Genomic DNA, 15,697 nt, shown 5'->3' on the forward strand with positions numbered 1-15,697 from the left:
TTTGCTACAGTCGCCCCGTTATCTGGTTCCTGTAGTAGCTTTGCTACAGTCACCCTGTTATGTGGTTCCTGTAGTACGGTCGCCATGTTATGTGGTTCCTGTAGTAGCTTTGCTACAGTCGCCCTGTTATGTTGTTCCTGTAGTAGCTTCGCTACAGTGGCCCCGTTATGGGGTTCCTGTAGTAGCTTTGCTACAGTCGCCCTTTCATGTGGTTCCTGTAGTAGCTTTTCTACAGTCGCCCTGTTATGTTGTTCCTGTAGTAGCTTCGCTACAGTGGCCCCGTTATGGGGTTCCTGTAGTAGCTTCGCTACAGTAGCCCTGTTATATTTTTCCTGTAGTAGATTCGCTACTGTCGCCCCGTTATGTGGTTCCGAAAGGAGTTTCGCTACAGTGGCCCCGTTATGGGGTTCCTGTAGTAGCTTTGCTACAGTCGCCCTGTTATGTGGTTCCGAAAGGAGCTTCGCTACACTAGCCCTGTTATGTTTTTCCTGTAGTAGCTTCGCTACAGTCGCCCCGTTATGTGGTTCCTGTAGTAGCTTCGCTAAAGTCGCCCTGTTATGTGGTTCCTACAGTAGCCCTGTTATGTGGTTCCTGTAGTAGCTTTGCTACAGTCGCCCTGTTATGTTGTTCCTGTAGTAGCTTCGCTACAGTGGCCCTGTTATGTGGTTCCTACAGTAGCCCTGTTATGTGGTTCCTGTAGTAGCTTCGCTACAGTCGCCCCGTTATGTGGTTCCTGTAGTAGCTTCGCTACTGTCGCCCTGTTATGTGGTTCCTGTAGTAGCTTTGCTACAGTGGCCCTGTTATGTGGTTCCTGTAGTAGCTTTGCTACAGTTGCCACGTTATGTGGTTCCTGTAGTAGCTTTGCTACAGTCTCCCCGTTATCTGGTTCCTGTAGTAGCTTTGCTACAGTCACCCTGTTATGTGGTTCCTGTAGTACGGTCGCCATGTTATGTGGTTCCTGTAGTAGCTTCGCTACAGTGGCCCTGTTATGTGGTTCCTACAGTAGCCCTGTTATGTGGTTCCTGTAGTAGCTTTGCTACAGTCGCCCCGTTATCTGGTTCCTGTAGTACTTTTGCTACAGTCACCCTGTTATGTGGTTCCGAAAGGAGCTACGCTACAGTCGCCCCGTTATGTGGTTTCTGTAGTAGCTTCGCTACAGTCGACCTGTTATGTGGTTGCTGTAGTAGCTTTGCTACAGTGGCCCTGTCATGTGGTTCCTGTAGTAACTTTGCTACAGTCGCCCTGTTATGTGGTTCCTGTAGTAGCTTTGCTACAGTCGCCCTGTTATGTGGTTCCTGTAGTAACTTCGCTACAGTCGCCCCGTTATGTGGTTCCTGTAGTAGCTTCGCTACTGTCGCCCTGTTATGTGGTTCCTGTAGTAGCTTTGCTACAGTGGCCCTGTTATGTGGTTCCTGTAGTAGCTTTGCTACAGTTGCCACGTTATGTGGTTCCTGTAGTAGCTTTGCTACAGTCGCCCCGTTATCTGGTTCCTGTAGTAGCTTTGCTACAGTCACCCTGTTATGTGGTTCCTGTAGTACGGTCGCCATGTTATGTGGTTCCTGTAGTAGCTTTGCTACAGTCGCCCTGTTATGTTGTTCCTGTAGTAGCTTCGCTACAGTGGCCCCGTTATGGGGTTCCTGTAGTAGCTTTGCTAAAGTCGCCCTTTCATGTGGTTCCTGTAGTAGCTTTTCTACAGTCGCCCTGTTATGTTGTTCCTGTAGTAGCTTCGCTACAGTGGCCCCGTTATGGGGTTCCTGTAGTAGCTTCGCTACAGTAGCCCTGTTATATTTTTCCTGTAGTAGATTCGCTACTGTCGCCCCGTTATGTGGTTCCGAAAGGAGTTTCGCTACAGTGGCCCCGTTATGGGGTTCCTGTAGTAGCTTTGCTACAGTCGCCCTGTTATGTGGTTCCGAAAGGAGCTTCGCTACACTAGCCCTGTTATGTTTTTCCTGTAGTAGCTTCGCTACAGTCGCCCCGTTATGTGGTTCCTGTAGTAGCTTCGCTAAAGTCGCCCTGTTATGTGGTTCCTACAGTAGCCCTGTTATGTGGTTCCTGTAGTAGCTTTGCTACAGTCGCCCTGTTATGTTGTTCCTGTAGTAGCTTCGCTACAGTGGCCCTGTTATGTGGTTCCTACAGTAGCCCTGTTATGTGGTTCCTGTAGTAGCTTCGCTACAGTCGCCCCGTTATGTGGTTTCTGTAGTAGCTTCGCTACAGTCGACCTGTTATGTGGTTGCTGTAGTAGCTTTGCTACAGTGGCCCTGTCATGTGGTTCCTGTAGTAACTTTGCTACAGTCGCCCTGTTATGTGGTTCCTGTAGTAGCTTTGCTACAGTCGCCCTGTTATGTGGTTCCTGTAGTAACTTCGCTACAGTCGCCCCGTTATGTGGTTCCTGTAGTAGCTTCGCTACTGTCGCCCTGTTATGTGGTTCCTGTAGTAGCTTTGCTACAGTGGCCCTGTTATGTGGTTCCTGTAGTAGCTTTGCTACAGTTGCCACGTTATGTGGTTCCTGTAGTAGCTTTGCTACAGTCGCCCCGTTATCTGGTTCCTGTAGTAGCTTTGCTACAGTCACCCTGTTATGTGGTTCCTGTAGTACGGTCGCCATGTTATGTGGTTCCTGTAGTAGCTTTGCTACAGTCGCCCTGTTATGTTGTTCCTGTAGTAGCTTCGCTACAGTGGCCCCGTTATGGGGTTCCTGTAGTAGCTTTGCTACAGTCGCCCTTTCATGTGGTTCCTGTAGTAGCTTTTCTACAGTCGCCCTGTTATGTTGTTCCTGTAGTAGCTTCGCTACAGTGGCCCCGTTATGGGGTTCCTGTAGTAGCTTCGCTACAGTAGCCCTGTTATATTTTTCCTGTAGTAGATTCGCTACTGTCGCCCCGTTATGTGGTTCCGAAAGGAGTTTCGCTACAGTGGCCCCGTTATGGGGTTCCTGTAGTAGCTTTGCTACAGTCGCCCTGTTATGTGGTTCCGAAAGGAGCTTCGCTACACTAGCCCTGTTATGTTTTTCCTGTAGTAGCTTCGCTACAGTCGCCCCGTTATGTGGTTCCTGTAGTAGCTTCGCTAAAGTCGCCCTGTTATGTGGTTCCTACAGTAGCCCTGTTATGTGGTTCCTGTAGTAGCTTTGCTACAGTCGCCCTGTTATGTTGTTCCTGTAGTAGCTTCGCTACAGTGGCCCTGTTATGTGGTTCCTACAGTAGCCCTGTTATGTGGTTCCTGTAGTAGCTTCGCTACAGTCGCCCCGTTATGTGGTTCCTGTAGTAGCTTCGCTACTGTCGCCCTGTTATGTGGTTCCTGTAGTAGCTTTGCTACAGTGGCCCTGTTATGTGGTTCCTGTAGTAGCTTTGCTACAGTTGCCACGTTATGTGGTTCCTGTAGTAGCTTTGCTACAGTCTCCCCGTTATCTGGTTCCTGTAGTAGCTTTGCTACAGTCACCCTGTTATGTGGTTCCTGTAGTACGGTCGCCATGTTATGTGGTTCCTGTAGTAGCTTCGCTACAGTGGCCCTGTTATGTGGTTCCTACAGTAGCCCTGTTATGTGGTTCCTGTAGTAGCTTTGCTACAGTCGCCCCGTTATCTGGTTCCTGTAGTACTTTTGCTACAGTCACCCTGTTATGTGGTTCCGAAAGGAGCTACGCTACAGTCGCCCCGTTATGTGGTTTCTGTAGTAGCTTCGCTACAGTCGACCTGTTATGTGGTTGCTGTAGTAGCTTTGCTACAGTGGCCCTGTCATGTGGTTCCTGTAGTAACTTTGCTACAGTCGCCCTGTTATGTGGTTCCTGTAGTAGCTTTGCTACAGTCGCCCTGTTATGTGGTTCCTGTAGTAACTTCGCTACAGTCGCCCCGTTATGTGGTTCCTGTAGTAGCTTCGCTACTGTCGCCCTGTTATGTGGTTCCTGTAGTAGCTTTGCTACAGTGGCCCTGTTATGTGGTTCCTGTAGTAGCTTTGCTACAGTTGCCACGTTATGTGGTTCCTGTAGTAGCTTTGCTACAGTCGCCCCGTTATCTGGTTCCTGTAGTAGCTTTGCTACAGTCACCCTGTTATGTGGTTCCTGTAGTACGGTCGCCATGTTATGTGGTTCCTGTAGTAGCTTTGCTACAGTCGCCCTGTTATGTTGTTCCTGTAGTAGCTTCGCTACAGTGGCCCCGTTATGGGGTTCCTGTAGTAGCTTTGCTAAAGTCGCCCTTTCATGTGGTTCCTGTAGTAGCTTTTCTACAGTCGCCCTGTTATGTTGTTCCTGTAGTAGCTTCGCTACAGTGGCCCCGTTATGGGGTTCCTGTAGTAGCTTCGCTACAGTAGCCCTGTTATATTTTTCCTGTAGTAGATTCGCTACTGTCGCCCCGTTATGTGGTTCCGAAAGGAGTTTCGCTACAGTGGCCCCGTTATGGGGTTCCTGTAGTAGCTTTGCTACAGTCGCCCTGTTATGTGGTTCCGAAAGGAGCTTCGCTACACTAGCCCTGTTATGTTTTTTCTGTAGTAGCTTCGCTACAGTCGCCCCGTTATGTGGTTCCTGTAGTAGCTTCGCTAAAGTCGCCCTGTTATGTGGTTCCTACAGTAGCCCTGTTATGTGGTTCCTGTAGTAGCTTTGCTACAGTCGCCCTGTTATGTTGTTCCTGTAGTAGCTTCGCTACAGTGGCCCTGTTATGTGGTTCCTACAGTAGCCCTGTTATGTGGTTCCTGTAGTAGCTTCGCTACAGTCGCCCCGTTATGTGGTTCCTGTAGTAGCTTCGCTACTGTCGCCCTGTTATGTGGTTCCTGTAGTAGCTTTGCTACAGTGGCCCTGTTATGTGGTTCCTGTAGTAGCTTTGCTACAGTTGCCACGTTATGTGGTTCCTGTAGTAGCTTTGCTACAGTCTCCCCGTTATGTGGTTCCTGTAGTAGCTTCGCTACAGTGGCCCTGTTATGTGGTTCCTACAGTAGCCCTGTTATGTGGTTCCTGTAGTAGCTTTGCTACAGTCGCCCCGTTATCTGGTTCCTGTAGTACTTTTGCTACAGTCACCCTGTTATGTGGTTCCGAAAGGAGCTACGCTACAGTCGCCCCGTTATGTGGTTTCTGTAGTAGCTTCGCTACAGTCGACCTGTTATGTGGTTGCTGTAGTAGCTTTGCTACAGTGGCCCTGTCATGTGGTTCCTGTAGTAACTTTGCTACAGTCGCCCTGTTATGTGGTTCCTGTAGTAGCTTTGCTACAGTCGCCCTGTTATGTGGTTCCTGTAGTAGCTTCGCTACAGTCGCCCCGTTATGTGGTTCCTGTAGTAGCTTCGCTACTGTCGCCCTGTTATGTGGTTCCTGTAGTAGCTTTGCTACAGTGGCCCTGTTATGTGGTTCCTGTAGTAGCTTTGCTACAGTTGCCACGTTATGTGGTTCCTGTAGTAGCTTTGCTACAGTCGCCCCGTTATCTGGTTCCTGTAGTAGCTTTGCTACAGTCACCCTGTTATGTGGTTCCTGTAGTACGGTCGCCATGTTATGTGGTTCCTGTAGTAGCTTTGCTACAGTCGCCCTGTTATGTTGTTCCTGTAGTAGCTTCGCTACAGTGGCCCCGTTATGGGGTTCCTGTAGTAGCTTTGCTACAGTCGTCCTGTTATGTGGTTCCGAAAGGAGCTTCGCTACAGTAGCCCTGTTATGGGGTTCCTGTAGTAGCTTTGCTACAGTCGCCCTATTATGTGGTTCCGAAAGGAGCTTTGCTACAGTCGCCCCGTTATATTGTTCGTGTAGTAGCTTTGCTACAGTCGCCCTGTTATGTGGTTCCTGTATTAGATTTGCTACAGTCGCCCTGTTATGTGGTTCCTGAAGTAGCTTTGCTACAGTCGCCCTGTTATGTGGTTCCTGTAGTAGCTTTGCTACAGTCGCCCTGTTATGTGGTTCCGAAAGGAGCTTCGCTACAGTCACCCTGTTATGTGGTTCCTGTAGTATGGTCGCCATGTTATGTGGTTCCTGTAGTAGCTTCGCTACAGTGGCCCTGTTATGTGGTTCCTACAGTAGCCCTGTTATGTGGTTCCTGTAGTAGCTTTGCTACAGTCGACCCGTTATCTGGTTCCTGTAGTACTTTTGCTACAGTCACCCTGTTACATGGTTCCGAAAGGAGCTACGCTACAGTCGCCCCGTTATGTGGTTTCTGTAGTAGCTTCGCTACAGTCGACCTGTTATGTGGTTGCTGTAGTAGCTTTGCTACAGTGGCCATGTCATGTGGTTCCTGTAGTAACTTTGCTACAGTCGCCCTGTTATGTGGTTCCTGTAGTAGCTTTGCTACAGTCGCCCTGTCATGTGGTTCCTGTAGTAACTTTGCTACAGTCGCCCTGTTATGTGGTTCCTGTAGTAGCTTTGCTACAGTCGCCCTGTTATGTGGTTCCTGTAGTAGCTTCGCTACAGTCGCCCCGTTATGTGGTTCCTGTAGTAGCTTCGCTACTGTCGCCCTGTTATGTGGTTCCTGTAGTAGCTTTGCTACATTGGCCCTGTTATGTGGTTCCTGTAGTAGCTTTGCTACAGTTGCCACGTTATGTGGTTCCTGTAGTAGCTTTGCTATAGTCGCCCCGTTATCTGGTTCCTGTAGTAGCTTTGCTACAGTCACCCTGTTATGTGGTTCCTGTAGTACGGTCGCCATGTTATGTGGTTCCTGTAGTAGCTTTGCTACAGTCGCCCTGTTATGTTGTTCCTGTAGTAGCTTCGCTACAGTGGCCCCGTTATGGGGTTCCTGTAGTAGCTTTGCTACAGTCGTCCTGTTATGTGGTTCCGAAAGGAGCTTCGCTACAGTAGCCCTGTTATGGGGTTCCTGTAGTAGCTTTGCTACAGTCGCCCTATTATGTGGTTCCGAAAGGAGCTTTGCTACAGTCGCCCCGTTATATTGTTCGTGTAGTAGCTTTGCTACAGTCGCCCTGTTATGTGGTTCCTGTATTAGATTTGCTACAGTCGCCCTGTTATGTGGTTCCTGAAGTAGCTTTGCTACAGTCGCCCTGTTATGTGGTTCCTGTAGTAGCTTTGCTACAGTCGCCCTGTTATGTGGTTCCGAAAGGAGCTTCGCTACAGTAGCCCTGTTATGTTTTTCCTGTAGTAGATTCGCTACAGTCGCCCCGTTATGTGGTTCCTGTAGTAGCTTCGCTACAGTCGCCCTGTTATGTGGTTCCTACAGTAGCCCTGTTATGTGGTTCCTGTAGTAGCTTCGCTACAGTCGCCCCGTTATGTGGTTCCTGTAGAAGCTTCGCTACAGTCGCCCTGTTATGTGGTTTCTACAGTAGCCCTGTTATGTGGTTCCTGTAGTAGCTTCGCTACAGTCACCCCGTTATGTGGTTCCTGTAGTAGCTTCGCTAAAGTCGCCCTGTTATGTGGTTCCTGTAGTAGCTTTGCTACAGTCGCCCTGTTATGTTGTTCCTGTAGTAGCTTCGCTACAGTGGCCCTGTTATGTGGTTCCTACAGTAGCCCTGTTATGTGGTTCCTGTAGTAGCTTCGCTACAGTCGCCCCGTTATGTGGTTCCTGTAGTAGCTTCGCTACTGTCGCCCTGTTATGTGGTTCCTGTAGTAGCTTTGCTACAGTGGCCCTGTTATGTGGTTCCTGTAGTAGCTTTGCTACAGTTGCCACGTTATGTGGTTCCTGTAGTAGCTTTGCTACAGTCTCCCCGTTATCTGGTTCCTGTAGTAGCTTTGCTACAGTCACCCTGTTATGTGGTTCCTGTAGTACGGTCGCCATGTTATGTTGTTCCTGTAGTAGCTTCGCTACAGTGGCCCTGTTATGTGGTTCCTACAGTAGCCCTGTTATGTGGTTCCTGTAGTAGCTTTGCTACAGTCGCCCCGTTATCTGGTTCCTGTAGTACTTTTGCTACAGTCACCCTGTTATGTGGTTCCGAAAGGAGCTACGCTACAGTCGCCCCGTTATGTGGTTTCTGTAGTAGCTTCGCTACAGTCGACCTGTTATGTGGTTGCTGTAGTAGCTTTGCTACAGTCGCCCTGTTATGTGGTTCCTGTAGTAGCTTTGCTACAGTCGCCCTGTTATGTGGTTCCTGTAGTAGCTTCGCTACAGTCGCCCCGTTATGTGGTTCCTGTAGTAGCTTCGCTACTGTCGCCCTGTTATGTGGTTCCTGTAGTAGCTTTGCTACAGTGGCCCTGTTATGTGGTTCCTGTAGTAGCTTTGCTACAGTTGCCACGTTATGTGGTTCCGAAAGGAGCTTTGCTACAGTCGCCCCGTTATATTGTTCGTGTAGTAGCTTTGCTACAGTCGCCCTGTTATGTGGTTCCTGTATTAGATTTGCTACAGTCGCCCTGTTATGTGGTTCCTGAAGTAGCTTTGCTACAGTCGCCCTGTTATGTGGTTCCTGTAGTAGCTTTGCTACAGTCGCCCTGTTATGTGGTTCCGAAAGGAGCTTCGCTACAGTCACCCTGTTATGTGGTTCCTGTAGTATGGTCGCCATGTTATGTGGTTCCTGTAGTAGCTTCGCTACAGTGGCCCTGTTATGTGGTTCCTACAGTAGCCCTGTTATGTGGTTCCTGTAGTAGCTTTGCTACAGTCGCCCCGTTATCTGGTTCCTGTAGTACTTTTGCTACAGTCACCCTGTTACATGGTTCCGAAAGGAGCTACGCTACAGTCGCCCCGTTATGTGGTTTCTGTAGTAGCTTCGCTACAGTCGACCTGTTATGTGGTTGCTGTAGTAGCTTTGCTACAGTGGCCCTGTCATGTGGTTCCTGTAGTAGCTTCGCTACAGTCGCCCTGTTATGTGGTTCCTACAGTAGCCCTGTTATGTGGTTCCTGTAGTAGCTTCGCTACAGTCGCCCCGTTATGTGGTTCCTGTAGTAGCTTCGCTAATGTCGCCCTTTCATGTGGTTCCTGTAGTAGCTTTGCTACAGTCGCCCTGTTATGTGGTTCCTGTAGTAGCTTTGCTACAGTCGCCCTGTTATGTGGTTCCTGTAGTAGCTTCGCTACAGTCGCCCCGTTATGTGGTTCCTGTGGTAGCTTCGCTACTGTCGCCCTGTTATGTGGTTCCTGTAGTAGCTTTGCTACAGTGGCCCTGTTATGTGGTTCCTGTAGTAGCTTTGCTACAGTTGCCACGTTATGTGGTTCCTGTAGTAGCTTTGCTACAGTCGCCCCGTTATCTGGTTCCTGTAGTAGCTTTGCTACAGTCACCCTGTTATGTGGTTCCTGTAGTACGGTCGCCATGTTATGTGGTTCCTGTAGTAGCTTTGCTACAGTCGCCCTGTTATGTTGTTCCTGTAGTAGCTTCGCTACAGTGGCCCCGTTATGGGGTTCCTGTAGTAGCTTTGCTACAGTCGCCCTTTCATGTGGTTCCTGTAGTAGCTTTTCTACAGTCGCCCTGTTATGTTGTTCCTGTAGTAGCTTCGCTACAGTGGCCCCGTTATGGGGTTCCTGTAGTAGCTTCGCTACAGTAGCCCTGTTATATTTTTCCTGTAGTAGATTCGCTACTGTCGCCCCGTTATGTGGTTCCGAAAGGAGTTTCGCTACAGTGGCCCCGTTATGGGGTTCCTGTAGTAGCTTTGCTACAGTCGCCCTGTTATGTGGTTCCAAAAGGAGCTTCGCTACACTAGCCCTGTTATGTTTTTCCTGTAGTAGCTTCGCTACAGTCGCCCCGTTATGTGGTTCCTGTAGTAGCTTCGCTAAAGTCGCCCTGTTATGTGGTTCCTACAGTAGCCCTGTTATGTGGTTCCTGTAGTAGCTTTGCTACAGTCGCCCTGTTATGTTGTTCCTGTAGTAGCTTCGCTACAGTGGCCCTGTTATGTGGTTCCTACAGTAGCCCTGTTATGTGGTTCCTGTAGTAGCTTCGCTACAGTCGCCCCGTTATGTGGTTCCTGTAGTAGCTTCGCTACTGTCGCCCTGTTATGTGGTTCCTGTAGTAGCTTTGCTACAGTGGCCCTGTTATGTGGTTCCTGTAGTAGCTTTGCTACAGTTGCCACGTTATGTGGTTCCTGTAGTAGCTTTGCTACAGTCTCCCCGTTATCTGGTTCCTGTAGTAGCTTTGCTACAGTCACCCTGTTATGTGGTTCCTGTAGTACGGTCGCCATGTTATGTGGTTCCTGTAGTAGCTTCGCTACAGTGGCCCTGTTATGTGGTTCCTACAGTAGCCCTGTTATGTGGTTCCTGTAGTAGCTTTGCTACAGTCGCCCCGTTATCTGGTTCCTGTAGTACTTTTTCTACAGTCACCCTGTTATGTGGTTCCGAAAGGAGCTACGCTACAGTCGCCCCGTTATGTGGTTTCTGTAGTAGCTTCGCTACAGTCGACCTGTTATGTGGTTGCTGTAGTAGCTTTGCTACAGTGGCCCTGTCATGTGGTTCCTGTAGTAACTTTGCTACAGTCGCCCTGTTATGTGGTTCCTGTAGTAGCTTTGCTACAGTCGCCCTGTTATGTGGTTCCTGTAGTAACTTCGCTACAGTCGCCCCGTTATGTGGTTCCTGTAGTAGCTTCGCTACTGTCGCCCTGTTATGTGGTTCCTGTAGTAGCTTTGCTACAGTGGCCCTGTTATGTGGTTCCTGTAGTAGCTTTGCTACAGTTGCCACGTTATGTGGTTCCTGTAGTAGCTTTGCTACAGTCGCCCCGTTATCTGGTTCCTGTAGTAGCTTTGCTACAGTCACCCTGTTATGTGGTTCCTGTAGTACGGTCGCCATGTTATGTGGTTCCTGTAGTAGCTTTGCTACAGTCGCCCTGTTATGTTGTTCCTGTAGTAGCTTCGCTACAGTGGCCCCGTTATGGGGTTCCTGTAGTAGCTTTGCTACAGTCGCCCTTTCATGTGGTTCCTGTAGTAGCTTTTCTACAGTCGCCCTGTTATGTTGTTCCTGTAGTAGCTTCGCTACAGTGGCCCCGTTATGGGGTTCCTGTAGTAGCTTCGCTACAGTAGCCCTGTTATATTTTTCCTGTAGTAGATTCGCTACTGTCGCCCCGTTATGTGGTTCCGAAAGGAGTTTCGCTACAGTGGCCCCGTTATGGGGTTCCTGTAGTAGCTTTGCTACAGTCGCCCTGTTATGTGGTTCCGAAAGGAGCTTCGCTACACTAGCCCTGTTATGTTTTTCCTGTAGTAGCTTCGCTACAGTCGCCCCGTTATGTGGTTCCTGTAGTAGCTTCGCTAAAGTCGCCCTGTTATGTGGTTCCTACAGTAGCCCTGTTATGTGGTTCCTGTAGTAGCTTTGCTACAGTCGCCCTGTTATGTTGTTCCTGTAGTAGCTTCGCTACAGTGGCCCTGTTATGTGGTTCCTACAGTAGCCCTGTTATGTGGTTCCTGTAGTAGCTTCGCTACAGTCGCCCCGTTATGTGGTTCCTGTAGTAGCTTCGCTACTGTCGCCCTGTTATGTGGTTCCTGTAGTAGCTTTGCTACAGTGGCCCTGTTATGTGGTTCCTGTAGTAGCTTTGCTACAGTTGCCACGTTATGTGGTTCCTGTAGTAGCTTTGCTACAGTCTCCCCGTTATCTGGTTCCTGTAGTAGCTTTGCTACAGTCACCCTGTTATGTGGTTCCTGTAGTACGGTCGCCATGTTATGTGGTTCCTGTAGTAGCTTCGCTACAGTGGCCCTGTTATGTGGTTCCTACAGTAGCCCTGTTATGTGGTTCCTGTAGTAGCTTTGCTACAGTCGCCCCGTTATCTGGTTCCTGTAGTACTTTTGCTACAGTCACCCTGTTATGTGGTTCCGAAAGGAGCTACGCTACAGTCGCCCCGTTATGTGGTTTCTGTAGTAGCTTCGCTACAGTCGACCTGTTATGTGGTTGCTGTAGTAGCTTTGCTACAGTGGCCCTGTCATGTGGTTCCTGTAGTAACTTTGCTACAGTCGCCCTGTTATGTGGTTCCTGTAGTAGCTTTGCTACAGTCGCCCTGTTATGTGGTTCCTGTAGTAGCTTCGCTACAGTCGCCCCGTTATGTGGTTCCTGTAGTAGCTTCGCTACTGTCGCCCTGTTATGTGGTTCCTGTAGTAGCTTTGCTACAGTGGCCCTGTTATGTGGTTCCTGTAGTAGCTTTGCTACAGTTGCCACGTTATGTGGTTCCTGTAGTAGCTTTGCTACAGTCGCCCCGTTATCTGGTTCCTGTAGTAGCTTTGCTACAGTCACCCTGTTATGTGGTTCCTGTAGTACGGTCGCCATGTTATGTGGTTCCTGTAGTAGCTTTGCTACAGTCGCCCTGTTATGTTGTTCCTGTAGTAGCTTCGCTACAGTGGCCCCGTTATGGGGTTCCTGTAGTAGCTTTGCTACAGTCGTCCTGTTATGTGGTTCCGAAAGGAGCTTCGCTACAGTAGCCCTGTTATGGGGTTCCTGTAGTAGCTTTGCTACAGTCGCCCTATTATGTGGTTCCGAAAGGAGCTTTGCTACAGTCGCCCCGTTATATTGTTCGTGTAGTAGCTTTGCTACAGTCGCCCTGTTATGTGGTTCCTGTATTAGATTTGCTACAGTCGCCCTGTTATGTGGTTCCTGAAGTAGCTTTGCTACAGTCGCCCTGTTATGTGGTTCCTGTAGTAGCTTTGCTACAGTCGCCCTGTTATGTGGTTCCGAAAGGAGCTTCGCTACAGTCACCCTGTTATGTGGTTCCTGTAGTATGGTCGCCATGTTATGTGGTTCCTGTAGTAGCTTCGCTACAGTGGCCCTGTTATGTGGTTCCTACAGTAGCCCTGTTATGTGGTTCCTGTAGTAGCTTTGCTACAGTCGCCCCGTTATCTGGTTCCTGTAGTACTTTTGCTACAGTCACCCTGTTACATGGTTCCGAAAGGAGCTACGCTACAGTCGCCCCGTTATGTGGTTTCTGTAGTAGCTTCGCTACAGTCGACCTGTTATGTGGTTGCTGTAGTAGCTTTGCTACAGTGGCCCTGTCATGTGGTTCCTGTAGTAACTTTGCTACAGTCGCCCTGTTATGTGGTTCCTGTAGTAGCTTTGCTACAGTCGCCCTGTTATGTGGTTCCTGTAGTAGCTTCGCTACAGTCGCCCCGTTATGTGGTTCCTGTAGTAGCTTCGCTACTGTCGCCCTGTTATGTGGTTCCTGTAGTAGCTTTGCTACATTGGCCCTGTTATGTGGTTCCTGTAGTAGCTTTGCTACAGTTGCCACGTTATGTGGTTCCTGTAGTAGCTTTGCTACAGTCGCCCCGTTATCTGGTTCCTGTAGTAGCTTTGCTACAGTCACCCTGTTATGTGGTTCCTGTAGTACGGTCGCCATGTTATGTGGTTCCTGTAGTAGCTTTGCTACAGTCGCCCTGTTATGTTGTTCCTGTAGTAGCTTCGCTACAGTGGCCCCGTTATGGGGTTCCTGTAGTAGCTTTGCTACAGTCGTCCTGTTATGTGGTTCCGAAAGGAGCTTCGCTACAGTAGCCCTGTTATGGGGTTCCTGTAGTAGCTTTGCTACAGTCGCCCTATTATGTGGTTCCGAAAGGAGCTTTGCTACAGTCGCCCCGTTATATTGTTCGTGTAGTAGCTTTGCTACAGTCGCCCTGTTATGTGGTTCCTGTATTAGATTTGCTACAGTCGCCCTGTTATGTGGTTCCTGAAGTAGCTTTGCTACAGTCGCCCTGTTATGTGGTTCCTGTAGTAGCTTTGCTACAGTCGCCCTGTTATGTGGTTCCGAAAGGAGCTTCGCTACAGTAGCCCTGTTATGTTTTTCCTGTAGTAGATTCGCTACAGTCGCCCCGTTATGTGGTTCCTGTAGTAGCTTCGCTACAGTCGCCCTGTTATGTGGTTCCTACAGTAGCCCTGTTATGTGGTTCCTGTAGTAGCTTCGCTACAGTCGCCCCGTTATGTGGTTCCTGTAGAAGCTTCGCTACAGTCGCCCTGTTATGTGGTTTCTACAGTAGCCCTGTTATGTGGTTCCTGTAGTAGCTTCGCTACAGTCACCCCGTTATGTGGTTCCTGTAGTAGCTTCGCTAAAGTCGCCCTGTTATGTGGTTCCTGTAGTAGCTTTGCTACAGTCGCCCTGTTATGTTGTTCCTGTAGTAGCTTCGCTACAGTGGCCCTGTTATGTGGTTCCTACAGTAGCCCTGTTATGTGGTTCCTGTAGTAGCTTCGCTACAGTCGCCCCGTTATGTGGTTCCTGTAGTAGCTTCGCTACTGTCGCCCTGTTATGTGGTTCCTGTAGTAGCTTTGCTACAGTGGCCCTGTTATGTGGTTCCTGTAGTAGCTTTGCTACAGTTGCCACGTTATGTGGTTCCTGTAGTAGCTTTGCTACAGTCTCCCCGTTATCTGGTTCCTGTAGTAGCTTTGCTACAGTCACCCTGTTATGTGGTTCCTGTAGTACGGTCGCCATGTTATGTGGTTCCTGTAGTAGCTTCGCTACAGTGGCCCTGTTATGTGGTTCCTACAGTAGCCCTGTTATGTGGTTCCTGTAGTAGCTTTGCTACAGTCGCCCCGTTATCTGGTTCCTGTAGTACTTTTGCTACAGTCACCCTGTTATGTGGTTCCGAAAGGAGCTACGCTACAGTCGCCCCGTTATGTGGTTTCTGTAGTAGCTTCGCTACAGTCGACCTGTTATGTGGTTGCTGTAGTAGCTTTGCTACAGTGGCCCTGTCATGTGGTTCCTGTAGTAACTTTGCTACAGTCGCCCTGTTATGTGGTTCCTGTAGTAGCTTTGCTACAGTCGCCCTGTTATGTGGTTCCTGTAGTAGCTTCGCTACAGTCGCCCCGTTATGTGGTTCCTGTAGTAGCTTCGCTACTGTCGCCCTGTTATGTGGTTCCTGTAGTAGCTTTGCTACAGTGGCCCTGTTATGTGGTTCCTGTAGTAGCTTTGCTACAGTTGCCACGTTATGTGGTTCCTGTAGTAGCTTTGCTACAGTCGCCCCGTTATCTGGTTCCTGTAGTAGCTTTGCTACAGTCACCCTGTTATGTGGTTCCTGTAGTACGGTCGCCATGTTATGTGGTTCCTGTAGTAGCTTTGCTACAGTCGCCCTGTTATGTTGTTCCTGTAGTAGCTTCGCTACAGTGGCCCCGTTATGGGGTTCCTGTAGTAGCTTTGCTACAGTCGTCCTGTTATGTGGTTCCGAAAGGAGCTTCGCTACAGTAGCCCTGTTATGGGGTTCCTGTAGTAGCTTTGCTACAGTCGCCCTATTATGTGGTTCCGAAAGGAGCTTTGCTACAGTCGCCCCGTTATATTGTTCGTGTAGTAGCTTTGCTACAGTCGCCCTGTTATGTGGTTCCTGTATTAGATTTGCTACAGTCGCCCTGTTATGTGGTTCCTGAAGTAGCTTTGCTACAGTCGCCCTGTTATGTGGTTCCTGTAGTAGCTTTGCTACAGTCGCCCTGTTATGTGGTTCCGAAAGGAGCTTCGCTACAGTCACCCTGTTATGTGGTTCCTGTAGTATGGTCGCCATGTTATGTGGTTCCTGTAGTAGCTTCGCTACAGTGGCCCTGTTATGTGGTTCCTACAGTAGCCCTGTTATGTGGTTCCTGTAGTAGCTTTGCTACAGTCGCCCCGTTATCTGGTTCCTGTAGTACTTTTGCTACAGTCACCCTGTTACATGGTTCCGAAAGGAGCTACGCTACAGTCGCCCCGTTATGTGGTTTCTGTAGTAGCTTTGCTACAGTCGCCCCGTTATCTGGTTCCTGTAGTAGCTTTGCTACAGTCACCCTGTTATGTGGTTCCTGTAGTACGGTCGCCATGTTATGTGGTTCCTGTAGTAGCTTTGCTACAGTCGCCCTGTTATGTTGTTCCTGTAGTAGCTTCGCTACAGTGGCCCCGTTATGGGGTTCCTGTAGTAGCTTTGCTACAGTCGTCCTGTTATGTGGTTCCAAAAGGAGCTTCGCTACAGTAG

Source organism: Gasterosteus aculeatus, chromosome Y (genome assembly GCF_964276395.1).
Source record: "Gasterosteus aculeatus chromosome Y, fGasAcu3.hap1.1, whole genome shotgun sequence".
In the NCBI taxonomy this organism is placed as follows: Eukaryota; Metazoa; Chordata; class Actinopteri; order Perciformes; family Gasterosteidae; genus Gasterosteus; species Gasterosteus aculeatus.